The sequence below is a fragment of the Phyllostomus hastatus genome, unplaced genomic scaffold, assembly GCF_019186645.2.
Source record: "Phyllostomus hastatus isolate PE091 unplaced genomic scaffold, TTU_PhHast_1.1 phas_contig_40, whole genome shotgun sequence".
In the NCBI taxonomy this organism is placed as follows: domain Eukaryota; kingdom Metazoa; phylum Chordata; class Mammalia; order Chiroptera; family Phyllostomidae; genus Phyllostomus; species Phyllostomus hastatus.
This window is the reverse complement of record NW_025333872.1, coordinates 84,945,026-84,964,231: the sequence shown is the minus strand read 5'-3', so window position 1 is coordinate 84,964,231 and position 19,206 is coordinate 84,945,026. Positions and strand designations below refer to the sequence as shown.

Genomic DNA, 19,206 nt, shown 5'->3' with positions numbered 1-19,206 from the left:
ATAGCACAAGCCTCCCAGAACAACTCCTGGGCATTAGGGTGGAAAGCCAATACTCTCAAAATACCACCAATCATGAACTGGACAGTACTTTCAAGTCTTCAGTGTGTGGCTGTGGGATTTTAAACCATTACTGACTTTAGCAATTTTATGACAATATTTCTCTAACAGTTAAACTGCTTTTGACATGGCTTTGAAATTCATTTAAAAGGATTTTCCCTCTGCCTTAAGAACATCAAAGCATGGCTTCAGGCAGAGGGATAACTTCACAAGAGTGAAGCTCAATTGGGAAAAGGTAAACTCAGGAAGGGAAGGGAAGTTACCATAAGCATCATCATGGAGAGCAAATCCAATAGGAGCTGCTAATGACAGAGCATTTTCACTCAATTTCACTTGCCAAAAGTAACTGTAGAATGATACATTTGTGATAAGACCTCGCAGGTAGAAGAGATCTTCCTGAACTCCCTGATTTCCAGTGTTGATTGAGGTGTGATTCTTCATTTACCTCGTTGTTCCTTATTTGTGTACTATTAGCTACAAAGGTCATTGCTGACTTGCTAGGAGCCTTCACTGCCTCTTTAGGACACTAGAGTCTCCCTAGACTGGTGGATCGTACTCATGCCAGCTCATTAGAACCATCCCACTTCAGACCAATTAAAGCATGACCTCTCAGTGTATTTTTAAAAATAGCTCCCCAGGTGATTCTAATGTGCACAGAGTGTTGAAAAAACACTGTCCTAAAAGCAAGGTTTCCCTGACAGTAAATATCACCTTGAATTGTATTCACTTTGTTTGAGGGTTGTCAGCATTTAGGAAACCACTTTAACCTTGTCTATTTTAAAGCCATAGTAACACGGATGCTGCAAATGGACTCTCTGGAGCTGTGCCTGGCTTCCTAAGTGGGGGGTGACACAGGATACAAGGGTGGTGGTTGAGGGAGGTCACCAGACTCCAAGTAATGGGACAATGGGAGAAGAGTGAAATAGAGGGGTGGGGTGGTTAGATCAGCAATTTCAATAGCCCTGAAGGGAATAGTCAGTTCTTGCACTGTTTCGCTGCTGTATTTCACATTCTCTGAGTCTCAAGTGTCTCTGTGTTGCTACTTCTCACTGTCCCTTTTCCCTTTTCCCTACTATTCGCTTTCAGGACTCACATCTCCATGGTGGGTGGTACAGAGAAATTTTCTCTCTTCTTTTAAGATATTCTTCCAAAGGAAGACAAGTCTTCTAAGAGAAATTCAGGAGCCAAGTATTAAAATCCTCTGACATTTATAAGGTACTTGAGTAAGCAAATCTAGCTATTCTTAAAAGAGAGGTGAATATTCAGTTCCCATCTGAGGCTGGGCTCTGATACCAGAGTAGAAGACTTGGAGCCCTTTTTTATTCCATTTTTGCCATATTTGGTCACTCAACCCTTAAACTTTCTCCCACGCTCCAGCCCTGCCTTTTCAGCTGCCAGCTCCATCTCTGCTTTCGGATGTGTGTTTGGCACCTCAGTTACACCATTTGTGCTTCCACGTCAAGAACCATTCTCTATGCTCGGTACGTCCACATTCTGGACAGTTATTCTGGACTTGCAGCATACGCTGATGTAGTGGGTGACGGCGGGGAGAAACGAGGAGGGGGATGATTCATTTCTCTTACCTCAGGGTAAATACACGGTGTTCTTAATCTCTTCTACTCAAAGATAACTGTTAGCCAATTCTAGTCACAAGACATAATTAGGGGACTTACTATGTCACAACCTTTATTTTTGTGAATTTCACACAATCTGGAGCTGATCCCTGGGTAAATGCCATTCTGATTCCATTAAGGTTAAATTTCAAGCAGACAGTAAAGGGCAAAGGAAGAGCTGAAAGTAATTACAGAGAAGAGCGCACATCTGCTCCACCAGAGTGTCCATCTTGCTGCTGCTATTGAAACGGGTTAATCCTTTCTCAGAGCTGGGGGAGCCACTTGAACAGTAGGAAGCTATTACATGATGAGATGAGTCCACTCTGGAATGCAGGCTAAAAATTAAGGTGCCCAAATTAAATCACCCCAATAAAAATGCACTTCTCCACTTCTCTGGAATCAGCTAAAGTTTTCTTGCTGAGAACACAAAACACTGATCTTTACTTCAGACAAAAGCTTTAAATGTAAGTAACTGGGATATTGAGAAAAAATGACATGTGCATCATTATAGTAGAACAGCAGCCACATTGACCTCTATGTTTAGGTCACTCTCTAGAAGTAAGGTGTGAGTTTAAGGTCATTTACAAAGTCCTTCAAGCCTTTGGAGAAATGCTGGGTTAGTTTGTGGTTTAAAGGCTTTTGTGTTTACTTGATGATGCCAAGAGACAAATATTTTAGTGGTTTATCAACTGGAGTGGCCTCAGGGATCTCTCCATTGAAGGCTACAATGACTTTTTTTCTCAATCAAGTGTTCAGAGTTTTATTTTTTGTGTGTTGTAGATCCAGATTTAGAGGTTTAACCATGGTATTGTAGAACATGATACTATTAGAGATACTTACTACCTTACCGAGTTTATGGTAATCCACCATTATCCTAGAAGACTCAATTTTTGTCTAAATGGGACCTGAATTTTTCTTTTATTTAAAGGCAGAAGCAGTACGCAGCTTTTAATTGCAGAAATTAACTTTCTTTTTAATGTCATATTTTAAAGTTGGCCACCCAAAATTTGATGCAGATTTGTTGCTCTACTCGCTCAGTCATTAGGAATGGGATGGCCACACAGTACACATGTGCTCACTCAGTGATGTCTACCACTCTCACTGACTAGTACAGTGAAGTCGTCATTGTTCACACATGCGTATTCCAGTCCGCTCTCCTTGGCTGCCAGGCCACATCGGTGTCACACAAACAAAAATGTTGATACAATGTTATAGTAACAATGGCTGGACTTTTTCTGGACAGACCTCATATATGAACCACTATATTCCTAGCAGTGTTATTTACAAAAGCCAAGATCTGGAAATAGCCTATTAATGTTTTTAATGGAAAGGACTGATGACATTCTTCAGATTAGGGTTTTTAACTTATAAATTATGTGATATCATGATTCTGAGAGCATCAGTAAAAACATTTAAATGGGATGTGGCAGAGCTAAAGCTAAAATTAATTGTCCTTTTATTTATCATCAGTGCTCTGTAAACGAATTATGCATTCAAAATCATTTTACTGCATGTTTTGTAATGAATACTATTGTGAATCTGCATTAAAATCATTGTTAATTCAACATGATGATTATTCAATGAAAGCCTGAAGATCCCAAGATGTTAATTTTCTTATTGATTTGCACATTCAATTTGTAGAAAACACATATATTAATAGTCATGTTGGTTTATGTCAGGTTCATTGACTTTTATTAAACACTTCTAATCTGCTAAGTACTACATACATGATAGGAGACAGTCTTTGTTTATTTTCAAGGTGCTTTCCTAAGATTGAATAATAAAGACAGCTCCAGCAAGGCTGGCACCGTGCCTGCTCTTAATCAGGCTGCCACCCCTCCCCTCCTCCTTCCATATGGGGAGGGGAGCGTGGACGACATTTGCTGCTTGGGGAGGTAGGAGGAGAGCACAGGTGAGCAAATGTGCACCTCCTTCCTGGGAACAACTTCCTCAGCTGTCATCTCTTCTTTAGGAAACTCATTTATTTGGGGCTGCACAGTCATTTAGAGGACATTTTTCTGTGGCTCACCTCGGGATGACTTTGCAAAAGCAAGGAACCCTGGAAATGATGCAGGCTGAGTTTGGCCACAGCTAGAGCTGCGTGGCAGATGGCAGCTATGGGAGGCAAGAGGCTTGGCTGTGCGCAGCTTCACTGGCTATTCTGGGCAGCGAGAAGATGCTCAGACATCACAGGAATTCCTTCTCTCTCTCAAGGCCACCTTTGTCCTGCTGGACAGTTAAATATGCTGAAGGGTTTTCCCTGAGTAGCCTTAATTCTCACCTGCCTTTCCTTTTATTGACTCTCAAAGGTCTAGCTCTGTGCTTTCTACCACTCCACCTGGATTCATGCCTCTGTCTTGCTTTAGGGTGTCTTGCTCAGTGCTTATTCGGGCAATAAAATCTCCTTCTTTCTCCTGCTGTTTGAGGGCAAGAGCTTTAGAGGGTTCAATTCCAGACTCTTCCTTTTATCCCCGCTCTGAAATCTTGGACAAGTATTTAAATTCTGTTAGCCTAAACCTCTACATCTCTAAAATGAGAATGATTACAACTGTGACTTCTTGTACCTATTCTCTTTAAGACCTTGCCTTTGAGATTCAGAGTACTTAAAAAAATACTAAGACACACACAGTTGGGAGATTTCACTAATATTATATATCTCTCAGGAGATAGGAGATAGATTATGACTGATCCAAGTTCACACAGAGCAGCATTCTATAGTTGCGTTCCTACCTAATAGAACACACTCTCCATACTCTTTCCTTCCCGACCCCTCCCCCCTATGTAATAATAGGCATTCTCTAAATAACTGTGGCCAAATGGGAAGTGACTCCCACAGTTTCTGGAGTGAAGTCCAGCTTTGTACTTGGGACCGATGGGTCTACCAGTTACTTTAACTTTATATACAAATAGGGCTCGAGGCAGTAGCACTGAGTTCCACCAGATGGCCACAGAATTCTATAGACAGGAAAGGTTCTGGGAATAGAATAATAAATTGGGATGATGAAGAGGGTAAGAATAAAGACAACAATTCAACCGAGGGCTATCTTAAAGAAATTCAGGGCCTCAGATGTTGTACGTTACACAACCTTTCACGGTGCCCCTGGGATGTTGCCAGATGCGTGACTCAGATACAAAGGAAATTTTCGAAGTTTTTCTGTGTATCAGGTTTGTTCAAAACTCATTTGAATATTCGGACTTTTGTGGTTCCTGTAATAACTCAGCAGTAGTAACAGTGTGAACCTTGGTATCACCAAACCTTTCATCACCTGCTCTTTAAGTACACTGACAAATACCATAGTGGCTAATGTATGATGGGTGTTCAGAAGATGTTAGTTTTATTGTTACAGATGTCATATTCATGACTGAATATTGCCATACAAGAAATACGACCTCTCTAAATACTTGATGAACCTACTCGAATTACTCTAGTATCCTTACCGAAAGAGCTGCAAGTGAGTTGGATCTATACGTCTAACATAGTGAACATTTCCCCCACACTAACTCTGCCCCAGTCACAGTCTTCAATGGTGGCCCGGCAACCTTGGGCTGCACAGAAATCTGACAGCCAAGTGATAATTCTGTGCTGGCAGTGCTTCAGTAGAGCCACGGCACTGTTTCTCTTTTCTGTTTCCCTTCTGTTGATTTTTACCAAGTGCTGGAGGGGTGGGTGTGAACACTTCCTGTGTCCCTCAGACGGATCAGAGCTGAGGACATCTGCTAGAAGGGAGGGGGAGGGCAAGTTGAACTGTGGTGTGAGCGAGGAATATCCACATCTGCACTAGACTCAATTATAGTTTAAGGTCATATTCTCCCACGCCAGATCGAAATTTATAAACTGTTCATCCTTGAAATGTGAGCATCTGAGTTTGTAGGAGGCAAAGGAGGGCGTCACATACAGTTACGATATAGAAAGTCTGTGGATCTCAGGAGCCAATTGTTTACATGAGCAAATTTGAAGTAGCATCCATGAGAACTACCAACAAAACAGCTTTGACTCTCTTTATTTCCTTCATGTCTACTGACTAACCCGGCAAATGCTACTGCACCTTTGGGGTAGACCAGGATGGGGGCTGATTAGTAACCCTCTGCGTCCTTGCTGGTGGATGACAGCTCCACGTGTCTGAGTGGCTGAGAGCAGCTATTAGATATTCAGACAGATCATTAGCCACCTAACGGCTTAGACAGTGCAGCTGGAGGCAGAACTTCTAAGCATCTTCCTCCGCCTTGCTGGGGCTTTAACATCAAGATGCAAGCCATGGAAAATCAAACAGAGTAAAATTTACATGTTCTGTATCAAGACTCTGTGGCTCTTGTTTTATGTACTTGACTCAAACAGCTTTGATGAGGGCTGTTTTGATGACTCTCTTGCTAAAGACATGAAACCTCCTTACATGCAATTGTTCTACAGCTTTAAAGGAAATTCTGTCCCACCAGCTCACCAGTTCTTTTTCCCCAACTCTAATTACACAAATTGTTATACAAACAGATGTCTTTTTCCACCAACATCTATTTCGCTTGGGAACTCAAATTTTTCTCAGTTTATGTGCCAGTGGGGGAGAGAAACAGCTTTTGATGTTCCCCAGAAACATTTTGTGCTGTCAGGGTGTGAGCGGAAAGCAGACTCATCAATCAGGTTCCTTTGCCTTCATGCTCCAAGGAACAGAGGAAAGCCCCAGAAGAGAGAGCACATCACAAGCCCTGGCTCTATCCCTCGTGGAACTCTTTATCTTGGCTAAATTAATTCCTTTCCCCAATACACACACTTCTGTCGGCGTCCCCTCCATAACCGTGATAAAAACGATAGGATAAAAAAGATTCTCCTCTGCAGAGTTTTATTTCATCTTCAAAACAGTCATGAAAGAAATAAAGGTGAAACTATGCTCTCCCACTGGGCACATACTCCTATGTCAAAGCTGACACTAATTCATTCATTCACCCATTTATTCATTCACATACATGTGCACATGAAACAGACCAGTCTTTCTGCTGACCTACTAAGCGCCAGGCACTGTGTTTGTACTTTTACAGACTGATGACTAAAGACAGATTGAACACTGCCCTCAACAACTGGCAGTCTAATTAAGGAGACAGACATTTAATTAGTAATAAAGGTTGATAATTTAAAGTTGTGGTAAACTTACTATTTGAAGAGAAAAGAATATGTAGGAGGAGTTTTATGAAGGATCCCTTCAAGAAATGAATTTTGGGCTGAGTCTCAAAAACATATAGGGTTTACCTAGGGCAGAGCAGGTAAAGGAAATATCTGAGCTAGGAGAAAACTCGTGAAGATTTGTGATCCTGAAAAAGACCAACTTGGCAGGAACTTGGAGAGAGAGAAAGATGAGACAGGAGACAGGCAAGGTGTCAGATTGAGAACAGCCTTGTGTGTCACGTCCCTTTTCTTTCTTCACGCTAAGAGCAATGTGAGAACATTACATATTTTATTTGAAGAGACACGTGATCAGATTCTTATCTATAAAAATAAGTCTGCCCAACTGATGATGGTCTCGTACATTGATATTTCTGTCTCTTTCTTCCTCTCTCCCTCCCTGTTTCTGTAAAAAGCAATGAAAAAAATGTCCTCGGGGTAGGATAAAAAAAACACGTCTGGCTATAAGCTGAACAATCGTCAGGAAGGATCAAAAGTTGATGGGAGAGGCAGTGAACAGGCATTCTCAAGCCACTGGTGTGTGGAAGAGAAGACTGAGGTCTGAACTGGGTCTTGGCAGGGGGAGTAGAAAGAAGTGTTCTGATTTCACAGATATTTAGAAGATAAAGTTTAGAGTTGAGTATCCTCAGCATCTTCCACCTTAAGTATCTGGGTGGACTTCTCTCTGGAGACACCTCCCCCTCCCACCTGCTAGAACTGACAGTCCAGCGTTGTCCCTGGGGCAACCCCTCATGCATGCTCCATTTGGAACCCCAAGCACCAGATGTGGGGGCAGCCCAGCTTCACCTATTAGCAGACAGTTAGAAACTCTGGGCCCTCCTGAGGCTCACAAGAATGAGGTTTCTTAGCTTCCTAACCCAGCACCTGTGAGCTTTTCTGCATCTGAAAGCCCCACCCTGTTTTATAATCTCTGAAGCAGAACATCCCTTCACTCTATCAAGGCTGGCCTGGGGTTCTATGCTCCGGATCCCTTCCCCCTTCCTGGGCTCTCGGACCAGCGCCACACTCCCATCGCCTAAGTGCATTTTCCCCTTGGCCCCTTCCTTCCCAGGGGTTTAAAATTCACTCTCCGCTCTTTCAGAAATGTCCCCCGGCTGCTGCCCTCTCCCCACGTGCTGCCTGCCAAAGCCAGCAGCCCACACTTTCTCTGTCCACCCTCCTGCTCCACAGCTCACTGCCCCCAGTTTCCTGCCGCCTCACCACGGATCTCACCGTCATCAGAACATGCTTCAGAATGATCTCAGCATGTGATGTCAGTAACTACTCTCCCCTTTTAAAACTCAGGATTCCATGACACTACTGTCTCTCACCTGCTTCTGTTCTCTCTGATCAGTCCTTCTCACGATTCTGAAGTTCTTCTGTTGTAATTTCTATTGGCCCAAGGTCACATCCCAGGCACCCTTCCTTTCTCGTGCTGTCACATGTGCTGGGGACCCTGCTGCTCCATTGGTTTTGACCAACATCCACCTATTAGTACCCTCGAAAGGGAATTTCTAGCCTGTACTTCAATCTTCAATGCCTGGATTTTTTTTTAAATGTTATGAAACACAACAACTATAGCTGAGCACACACCACAAAAAATAACAAAAACCAAACCAAAAAACAAAACCACCACCCCACTCAAAGCCAGACAAAAGCAGTAAGCATGAAAACCAAAAACTCTTATGCTGTACATTAATTATGTGAAGTCGGCTGTCCTAGTTCTTCTAGGACTTACAGGACTTCCTCACGGGGAGTGCAGATGGCAGTGTCTGGGGATAGTGTCCGGGGACCCTGAACATTGAAAAGAGCGGTGAGGGCAAGTGACACTTTGTCTCGGGTCTCGTGCGACCTGAGATTTGCTGATTCCAATACCGTTTATGTGAACAAGGTAAAGACAATACATTTTGCACTCACATATTTAGTTTTATTAATCCTCTGAATAATCCCATGAATCAAGTATTATATCCATATTTTTATATGAATAAAAAGAATCAGACAATTTATTTGTGTATAATCACCTAGCAAAATGCAAATGGCAGCCCGGGATTTAGAGATTTTCTCTCTGAATGTAATTCTCATACCTTTCATATAACAGATGATTCTTTGATGTATATAAATATTATTTCTTCAACAAAAGTATACTCTTTTTGAGGAAAATAAACACAAATATTTATTATTTTAGTCTCCCAGGATACCTTGTCACTTTCCTAGGTGCCAGTTAGATCTAGGTTTCATGATGCTTGAAGCTCATAAAAGTTTGAGATGCTCTTTTAGAAAAATGTACAAGAGGACAATGATGATGACACCTTCTGAGGCTTTGGCCAATGCATCTGGGGAGCCCTGGAACTTCAGCCTTGTGAGTCCCATTAAATATTTTGCAGAACTAAATACTTGCTACCTAAAATACAGTTATCTGTATCCTAAATTATTCCCCCCAAATAGCAGAAAAGTCCATTTACTCTTATTATAACCTAATCATTTTCAGCTATTTCTGATCAATTATGTGACACTTTTGATAGTTTCCAAAGGAACCGACCTATTCACCTGAAGGCTGAAACCCATCAGTAATATTTGAAACTGGTGTTCCACAAAATAGACTAAAACATTTTCCTGCCATGCCTTTGTAAGGCATAGTCTTCTTATCAGAGAGATACAGTTGTTTCTGTAACTTTTTAATGCTTTTTTCCTAAGACACCTTGAAAGCAAAGTAGAGGCGATGAGCTTGATCACAGTGTTAGCTGGAACGGCATGAAAGACAAATTAGGTACAAAGCAAAGACATGATTAAGCAACTAGTGTTTTCAAGACTATTGTGTGGACATATGTGCTCAGGCACCCCTGCGTATCATTACAACTTGTTCTTGACTGATGTAGGATTTCTTACTGTTTCCAGGAGTTTTGATCAAAAGTCACCCAGAAACAAAGAAACACATTTTATGTCGGAATGACTGATGGCATTAACAGTGAAGTCCTTTGAATCATTACTTTTAGGTAAGAAAATGAATGAAATAATACCACTAGTTATGGTTCAGTCTTTAGGGAAATGGTGGATTGATGATTCTCTTGCCTTCTTAACAACAAGAGGCTAAAGGAAATCTTACTTAAATTTATAGCTGTTTTCTAAGAGGGAATAAGCCAAATTAGATATCTTTGTTCAAAAGAATGTAGAAACATTCTTCCAATGATAGTTGACTGAAGAATGAATGAGCTACCTATATTTGTCGGGAGCTTCCTGGTGCTAAAGCAGTTTGAACATGGACTACACACTGGGCTTATATGCTATAACAAGGGATCGAAGACCAGACTAACTAGATTATCTTCAAAGCTACTGTCAACTTCAGGAGACAGGTTTAAATAAAGACCACCCCATGCTAAGAGACGGTGCTTTGGTTTAAAAAAAAATGAAAGAAAGAAATTTTAATGAGCCTTTGTTTTTCCATTTGCTCTTCTAGTGGACATTTACCATCATGCCAGTACTGTACCAATTTTTAGCAAATAAATTGCTGGGGATTATGTTAGCTAAGAGAGCGATAGATCTTAAAGCACATGTCAAGACACCACACTCGGTTTTCTTTTTTATGGAGCTGCCGGCCATTGCCAAACAACCCATTCAGACATTGCTTTTCTACAGTTGCCCTTGAAGCCATTATTTATGCCACAGCAAAAAGGAGAAAAAAGAGCTATAATTTAAGACATAAATAATCAATGCAATGCAACAAAGAGTATGTACAATGAAAAATGGACACCAGAAAGCTGACTGTAGGTATTAATGCTGATCTAAAACAAAAAAAATTCATAAAGCAAATGGATTCTCGTGTTGTCTGTCATTTGGCTTCAGTAAATTTCTGCTTTCTGCCTCTGAATGTTGTTACTTTTTTCCCAAAAACTTTTTCTCTGAGCGCATGTGAGGTTTTCATGCATTATGCTTATTATTGGAACAGAGTTCCTCACTTTGCCTAAGAAGAGGTTTTGTGGAGTACTTTTTTCATGTTGCACTAATAACAACTTAAATAAATAGAGAAATAAATAAGCAGAGGTTCTCTCTGGTACTGAGGACCATGATTGAACATACTAGTTTTTAGTGGCCTTCATTGTCACCTGCACACTGTCGTGAAAAGCAGGTCAAGTAAAGATAGTGAGCTCTGTTTCAAAAATTATGTATTCCAAGCATTGACAATGGTCATTATAGTCACAATGAAGAAGACATGCAAACGACTACATTTTTTCAACATAATTTCCTTAAAGTCTCAAAGTTCAAGGTGGAAACAAATTGCTGAATGATGTTCTGTTAACTAATGATATTATTATTTATTATTATTACTTCAGTCAGTAGTGCTAATTAAAATCACAGTGAATCTGAAATCATCATTTCCAAACTCTGTACTGCTCTGTTTTCCCGGAGAAAATGTAACTAACCATGCACGGAGGCAACCTAAGAACTCCGCCAGTTGGGTGTGCGCAGTTCCCCAGAGAGAAAAGTGGGAAACAGGCCCATCAGTTTATCATCGCGCCTCTGCTCGCAGGATGCGCCTACTTTTCTACTGAGCTCCACGTGAGGTTTGCTGCTGGGCATTGGTTTCATTGGCTCAGTGAATGCCCGTGGTTTGGTCCTTATTTATTACCCAAATGTGATGCATGTGATCTGATTATACTATCCATGAAGAAAATATAACATTGGACTGATTCCAGTTTAGGGACTATATATGTGTGTTTTCTGTCCCCAAAAAGAGAATGGGTCTTAATTTTTTTAATGACGACACTGTGGGTAATTTATTATTGCTGTATAATAAATCACCCCGAAGCTTAGGTGCTTAAAACAGCAACAAGTGATTGTTATGCTATGGTTTCTGTATGTCATAAATTTGTGAGTGGTGTGGCTGGGCAGTGTTGGCTAGGGGTCTCTCATGAGATTGTGATCAGGTGTTGGCCTGGGCTGCTGTCAGCTAAAGTCCTGACTGGGGTGAGAGGACCCATTACTAAGGTGGCTCATTTCAGTAAGCTGTAACAGTCAGGTTACTGAATGGATATCCCTGATGGGTGGGACCTAGCACTTGGTAAGCCCTTTCATGGTGGCTACCTGGTATGCTTTTCCTAAAACAACCGTTTTATCCTTGAATTTGTGTGATATTTGGAAATAAGTTTAGAAAGAAAGAAGTAAGACCTCTTCTGGCAGTATGACTAAAATTTTGCAAAGCTTTTCCATCTTAAAACAAATAGCTAAATAAATACCTTCTGTCTAGATAAGATAGGCCATTTAATTCATTTCTGGCCTCAAAGTAAGAAGTAAAGCAACTCTTTCTCGGCCTTTCTCAGCACTACCCAGAGGATCAGTGAACAAGAAGCAATCACAGACAGCCACGGTAGCTGGGAGGGCAAATGATTATCCTAGTGTGACCATCTGTTGGGAGACTGAACCTTTGCCGGTTACAGTGCAGAAAAGCTGAAGAAGCTCCATTGGTCCAAACAACTTTAAGGGGCTAGGCTGGTCCAAGCACACAAATAATTTAACTTTCAATGGAAGTAAATGCAAATTTTCTTTGGCCTATGCTCAGTGTTAGTAATTTTAAAAAGGACAGATAACTACAAACACGGACATTTAAAACACAGTAAGTGATATGACCAGCAAATGAAGGCTGACGATTTTGAAGATTTATGAAAGGGATAAAATCCATAAATAATAGAGTTTATTGGAACTGACTCAAGAAGAATGCCTAAATTGTCCTATAACCATTAAATAAGTTGATCAATAGATCCTATTTTTCAACAGAGAAAACACTAGGCCCCTCAAATTTTGCAGGCAGTATTAGCTTAAATCTTAACATTGTGATTACATGTTCTATGAGGTCAATATAGCTTTGCTATGAAACGAGGCTCTTGTGCTTCTTATAACAACAACAACAAAATCTTCAGCAGGTGGTGCACTGTTCATGGAGGATGAGAGGTGTGTGGAGCAGACCAGACTCCACCTCTAGCTTGGAGTGAAGTACACCTAATCCCAGCATAGACCAGTTTATCACAGCCCACCCACAGGTACATGCATGAGTATACATAATTATTGTTTTAAGCCACTGAATGTTGGGGTAGTTTGTAATGCAGCATTAGTTTGTCAATAGTTAACCATTCCTGGTAGGAAAGGCATTTGGTACCATTCAACACCTATTCTTTCAAGACTATTCACAAACCAGGAATGAAAGAGAATTTTCTACTCTGTATAAAGTGTATCTCTAATAAATCTTTACCAAGTACTATGAAAATTTGTGCTCTCATAACTTGTATGCACTACAAACTTTATTTCTAAGAAATGTCCTAGGGCACAGGCCCCAACCTCAGGGCTGCAGACTAGTACTGGTCTGGGCCTGTTAGGAAACCGACACACAGCAGGATGTGAGCTTAAATGTATTGTTCTTGAATCATCCAGGAACCATCCCCTCCTACCTTGATCAATGGAAGAACTGTTATCCACAAAACCGGTCCCTGGTGCTGAAAAGGGTGGGGACCACTCTCCTAGAGAGACTGTTGCACATAAGTACCCAGAGATGAGTGCAGTCATATCTAAAGCAGTATTACTGGTAATGCGAAAAACTAGAAACAACCTAAAGTTATCTTTACAGTGAAAATAGCTTGTTGAATATTTACACAATGGAATATAAAACAGTGGTACACATGAATATACTAAATAAAATGAACCTGGATGAATCTTACCTCAATACCTAGAATGGCAAATGTTCAACTACATACATTATGCAAGTGTTTTGTATAAATCTCAAAATATAGAAGCTCCTAAGTTGAGTATGGTTTCATAATAATTTTGTTATGATTATAATTTACATATCTCTTTCATATATCTATCTGTATCTGTCAATATGATATAAAATATGGTAATGTGAAATAAAATATAAAGAGTTTATGCCAAAATTGTATTACTACAACAATTTCCATTGGTAAGTTTAAACATTTATTATAAACACCATATTTTAGCCTCAGTGGTTTTTATGAGGAAAGTACAATGTGCAGCAATGGAAATGATTTGAGGTATACTGATTATGCACCCTATTATATTTTGTAGTTATTTTTGCACTATAGAGATGCAAATGTCTCTTGAATAAGACAGGTGACAGGAAATTTGAAGCACTGGAATATTATGTCTCATTTATTTGTGAATCACTATTACACAATCTGGAAAAACATAATAGTATCTCTTCCCAACATTACTATTCAAAATTGTATAAAAACTCGATATAAACTGAACACACATATGTTTTCATTAGTTAAAAAAGAATAAAGCTATCATCTTTACACAAAATAATCATCTACTTAGAAAATCTAATAGAACCAATAAAAAACCATTAAAATGTAAAAGGTTGCTTATCCAGTAGTCCTCTCTTATCCATGGGGAATGTGTTCAAAGACCCAAAGGCTGATGCCTCAAACCATGCATAGCACCGAACCTTTTATATATATATAATGTTTTTTCCTATACATTTGTACCTCTGATTAAGTTTACAAATTAGGCATAGTAGGAAATTAACAACAATAACTAATAATAAAATAGAACAGTCATAACAATATACTGTAATAAAATTTATGTGAGTGTGGTCTTTCTCTCTCCAGTAATTTTTATGTTCTTCAGGCCAAACCTATTTCTGACCCGGTACAGCCATCCCTTACTTGCACTGAATGGCTTGCTGTCACTCTTCCAGCGGACCCCGTGCTGGAGTCTCACACAGGCTCAGCGCTGTCTGGAGCCACACACTGCCTTCGGCTGGAGCGCCTTCTCTGCTCCTGTCTCCACCCACAAATTTAATGCCCTTTCCATCCTAACTAAGCACTTATCACACACCACGCCTGAACTTTTGTAGTTGGAGGTGCGTCAGCAAAAGTAACATGAATTTCTTTTTCTTTCTTTCACTATTTTACTGATAAAAGATTTGTTCTTACTGCAGATCTCAGTAACTTCAAATACGATTATTTTTCTTTTCTTGTTATATCAAGAATTTTCACCCTTTCACTAAGGAAACAGTTTATGGCTTCTCTTGTGCATATCCCAATTGTTGGCATCCCTGCTCTTGGCCTTCGGAGCCCTTTTTATTCAGGAAAATATGGGAGCCTTGAATTCAAGCACTGAGACATCACAACGCTGATCTGGTAACTGGCTACTAAGTGACTAAGCGGCAGGTAGCTTTCGGAGCATGGAGATGCTGCACTAAGGGATGACTCATGTCCTGGGCAGGCTGGTGGGAGGTCACATCATGCTGCTCAAAATGGTGTGCAATTTAAAGTTTATGAAGTGTTTATTTCTGGAATTTTCCATGAAATGTTTTTGGACCATAGGTAAGTGAAACTGCAGGAAGTGAGACCGTGAAGAATGAATGAGGGGCTACTATACAGAACAATTTTGCATATAGGGCAGTAACGACATTCAAACATATCATGGGAAAAAATACAAATCACAACATCAACGGAAGCCCAAACACAGCGAGAAGTAAACCTAACAAGAGGTTTGAAAGACCATTATAAGAAACAATGTAACGCTTCCTGACGGATGGGTAAACCAAGCTCAGTAAATGCAGGGCATCTCATGTTTCTGGAAGAGAATATTTAACATTTAAAAGATATTAGTTCTTCTCAAATTAATCTGTAAATCTAATGAAATGCCTTATAAAATCCTAAAAGGACAATTTGTGGAGCGTGACTGGCTTAGTATAAATTCAATTGAAGATCAAAATATAATAGACAAAAAGATTAAGAAGTGATATTTGCTCAATCACATTAAAAATACCTAGTGTAAATCTGTAGTGGGTGAACCTGTGTAAGTAATTGTTCAGGAATAGACAACCCGACTGCATAGAAAAGGAGACTGCATGGTCAGAGCGAGCTACCCAGGGAAACTTAGTGTGTGACAACAGCAATGTCATAGGTTACCTTGAGGGGACGTTAGTGAGGGAGGAATGGGCTGTTGAATAAAAAGCCATGGAACAATTAGCTGACAATTTGGAAAAAACAATAAAATTTTGCCCTACTTTACCCTCACAAAATCGTCTGAAATGTACCAAGCAATTACACATAAATAACAGAATTATGCTGAGAAAATAAAGAGAATTTTTATTTATACATTAGGGTCTTAAAGGATTTCCTGAGAAAGTCTCTAAATTCAGAAATCATTAAGGATAAAGTTGTTTTATTTACCTACATAAAAATTACAAACTTTAAAGCGACAAAAGTCACAATAAATAGAAGACAACTAACAAATGTCTTTCCTGGAGAGTAACTGCCCAAAGATGCAAATACGAGGATTTGATGGGAAAGAAAAACTGGAAGCAATCTACACGTACATTGATTGTGGACTGGTTGGACTCCAGTACCTTTGTACTGTGAAATAATCACATAGTTCTATAGTACCAACATGGAAAGATCTCTAGTATGTTTTAGGAAGTGGAAAAAGTCCATCGTTGATATTAAGAATAGGATTATGTCATTTAGGCAGCAAATTGTTTAAAGACAAAATTATAGGGGTGTGTGTATGTGTATTACATAGTGCACAGAAAATGATCTGGGAGAATCACAACCTTAGTACATGAGCACAGAAGAGGGGAAGGGAGATTTATTTGTGTGGACAGAAAGGAAAAAGTGAATATTTATTCTGATAGTGTAATTAATATTTCTGTGCTTGAATTGTTTTTATAAAATGTTTCCTTATGTGATTAAAAATAAACAGATGTAAAGAAAGTAATCCCAAAATACTAATTCAAAAGAACCTATGCACCCCATGTTCACAGCAGGACTTTTTACGATAGCCAAGTGCTGGGAACAGCCTATGTGCCCATCAGTAGATGAGCAGGTCAAAAACCTGTGGTCCATTTACACAATGGAATACTGCACAGCAGAAAGAAAGAAGGAGCTCCTACTTTTTGCAACAGCATAGATGGAGCTGGAGGGCATTATGCTAAGTGAAATAAGTCAGGTGGTGAGGGACAAATACCATATGATCTCACGTATAAAGGGAATCTAATGAGCAAAACAGATCCACAGGCACAGAACCAAGGAACAGACTGACAGTGACCAGAGGGGAGGGGAGAGGGGGATAATGGTGGGAAGAAGCAGGGAGCACTAGTTAAAGAACACGTATGAATGACCCACAGACACGGACAACAGGGTGGGGAGCTGGGCTGTGCACAGGAAGGCAAAGGGGGAAAATTGGGACAACTGGAATAGAATAATAAAAAAATTAAAAAGTGAAATTAGGAAAAAAAAGAAACATAATCAAAACCACCATAAGATACCTCTATATACCAATTAGAATCAGTAATATTAAAAAGAAATAGTAATAGCCTTGGTGAGGGTGTGGAGCAACTGGAACTCTCATGTACTCTGGTAGGAATGTAAAATGGTACAGCCACTTTTTAAAAACCCATTACTCAGCATACTTCTATTAGGTTGCCTGGGCTTGTTAAACTTTTTCATTCTATTGCTAGGAGGATTGTCTCGAGTCCTTTCTAATCCACATACTTCATGTCTGTGATGTAGGACACATCTCATTCTTTGCTGTCCCTGCAGTAATCTCCTTGTGAAACTGAGAATCTCCAAGTAGCCAGGTCTGACGTGGATGTGTGTCTGGATCTTGGGGACAGCTCCTACAGCCTCCTCTGGGCTCCAGCTGTTCATGTTAATCCGATACGTTGCCACCATAGAGACACTTCTGGAGTGCCCAGCCTTCCAGTGCACGAAGACACTCTGGCCCAGTGACTGGCATTTGAGAGCATGCTGACTTCCCCTCTGGGGGTTAGCTGAGGTTGGAATTGTGCTGAGCTGTGCTGCTCAGCTCCTGCCTTCCTCCACTCCTTTGCGGAGTTGTGTAGAAATCTGGCTTCATACTCTTCTTTCGCAGTGATCACCCTGCACACGTTCTTGTCTTCTACCAGTCTGTGGCTAGAAGGGTCTGCAGCGGCAGTGTACCCCAGCAGCACGGTGTTGTCAATGCGGTGGTACCAGTCCGCGTGCCGTGGGCCCGCACCTTCCTGTGGAACAGCATGTCCAGCGGCGTCGGATAGAAAAACACCTGGGCCAGGCCGGCCTCCTGCAATATGCTGGCCGCCCTCCCACCCCACGCGGCCTGGCACAGTAGAGACCGGTCCACTGCCTGGTCTGTGGTCAGCGGCCACCAGGACAGCCAGTAGGGTGACAAGGACTGAGGGCTGTGAGTGGTCCGAGGCCTCCCGCGGAGGCGACGTGGGCCGGCGCCCTCAGGTGCTGAGATGGCTGGCCTGGCCTTTGGGTCCTCCGCCTTGCACACAGGGCTAGGGGGTGAGTACAGCCACTTCATAAAACAGATTGGTCATTCCTTGTAAAGTTAAATACTAACTCACCTTAGGACCCAACAATTCAACTCATCGGCATTTACCCCAAATAAACAAAAGCCTGTGTCCACACAAAACCTGAACACCAGTGTTTTTAGACACTATTTTCATAGTGTCAACACACTGATGCCACTTAAAAATGGATAAACAAGCTATGGGATATATCCATACAATGGAATTGGCAATGAAAATGAATGAGCTACTGATGCATTCAGCAAGAATATGGCTGCGCTTCAAAAGCATTATGCTAAGTAAAGCAGACACAAGAGACTAAATACTTTATGATTTCATTTATATTACATGGAAAAGGAAAATTATGCTGACAGAAAGCAGATCAGTGGTTGGTTTAGGAGGGGAAATAATTAATGACTGTGAAAGTGCATGATGGAACCTCTTGGAGAGACAGAAATATTCTCTACCTTCATCGTGGTGGTGGTTCTGTGACATACACACCTATCAAAACCCATCAAATTGTGTGGGAAATACTACTGTATGTACATTACATATCAATATAACTAAGTTTTTTAAAGCCAAAAAAAGAATAACTGAAAATGTCAGTGAGAGAATGTGACATAATACCTGGATAGAAATTCTGGTATTGAATTAAATACAGCATAACTTACTTTACTTACTGGAAAAGTATTAAACAAACTATTGATGGTGATAAATGGATGGGCCTAGCAATTTCTTGCCCTGGAGTTTAGGGAGATGGGCTGATGCCGTAGATATGCTTGTGGAGGAGCCAGGGCAAGAAGTCTCCACACACAGACGTACTGAGTCCTGGCTGCACTGTCATTCATGCCTCGATAGAAATGCTGACAGACAGCTACAGGGTCAGAGCTGAGCTGAATATCAAGCTACATTTTAAGTTATGAGTAACATTCATTGTTTTTAATTAGTTGCTAAAGATAGGTGTGTGATAAAATATTCTATATCAAAATGCTTTCGCATGAGTAAGCTAGAATACCTAACCTTTTGAGAATTGAGAAAGTTAGTGTTCTCTCCTTGGAAAAATATACTTAAGTGTAAAA

The 19,206-nt window shown here is 40.6% G+C and overlaps 1 pseudogene; it reads right to left on the bottom strand.

The window, feature by feature from the left end:
- Positions 1–17,328: 17,328 nt before the first annotated feature.
- On the bottom strand, positions 17,329–18,141 carry LOC123821871 (annotated as a pseudogene).
- Between the last annotated feature and the right edge of the window lie 1,065 nt (positions 18,142–19,206).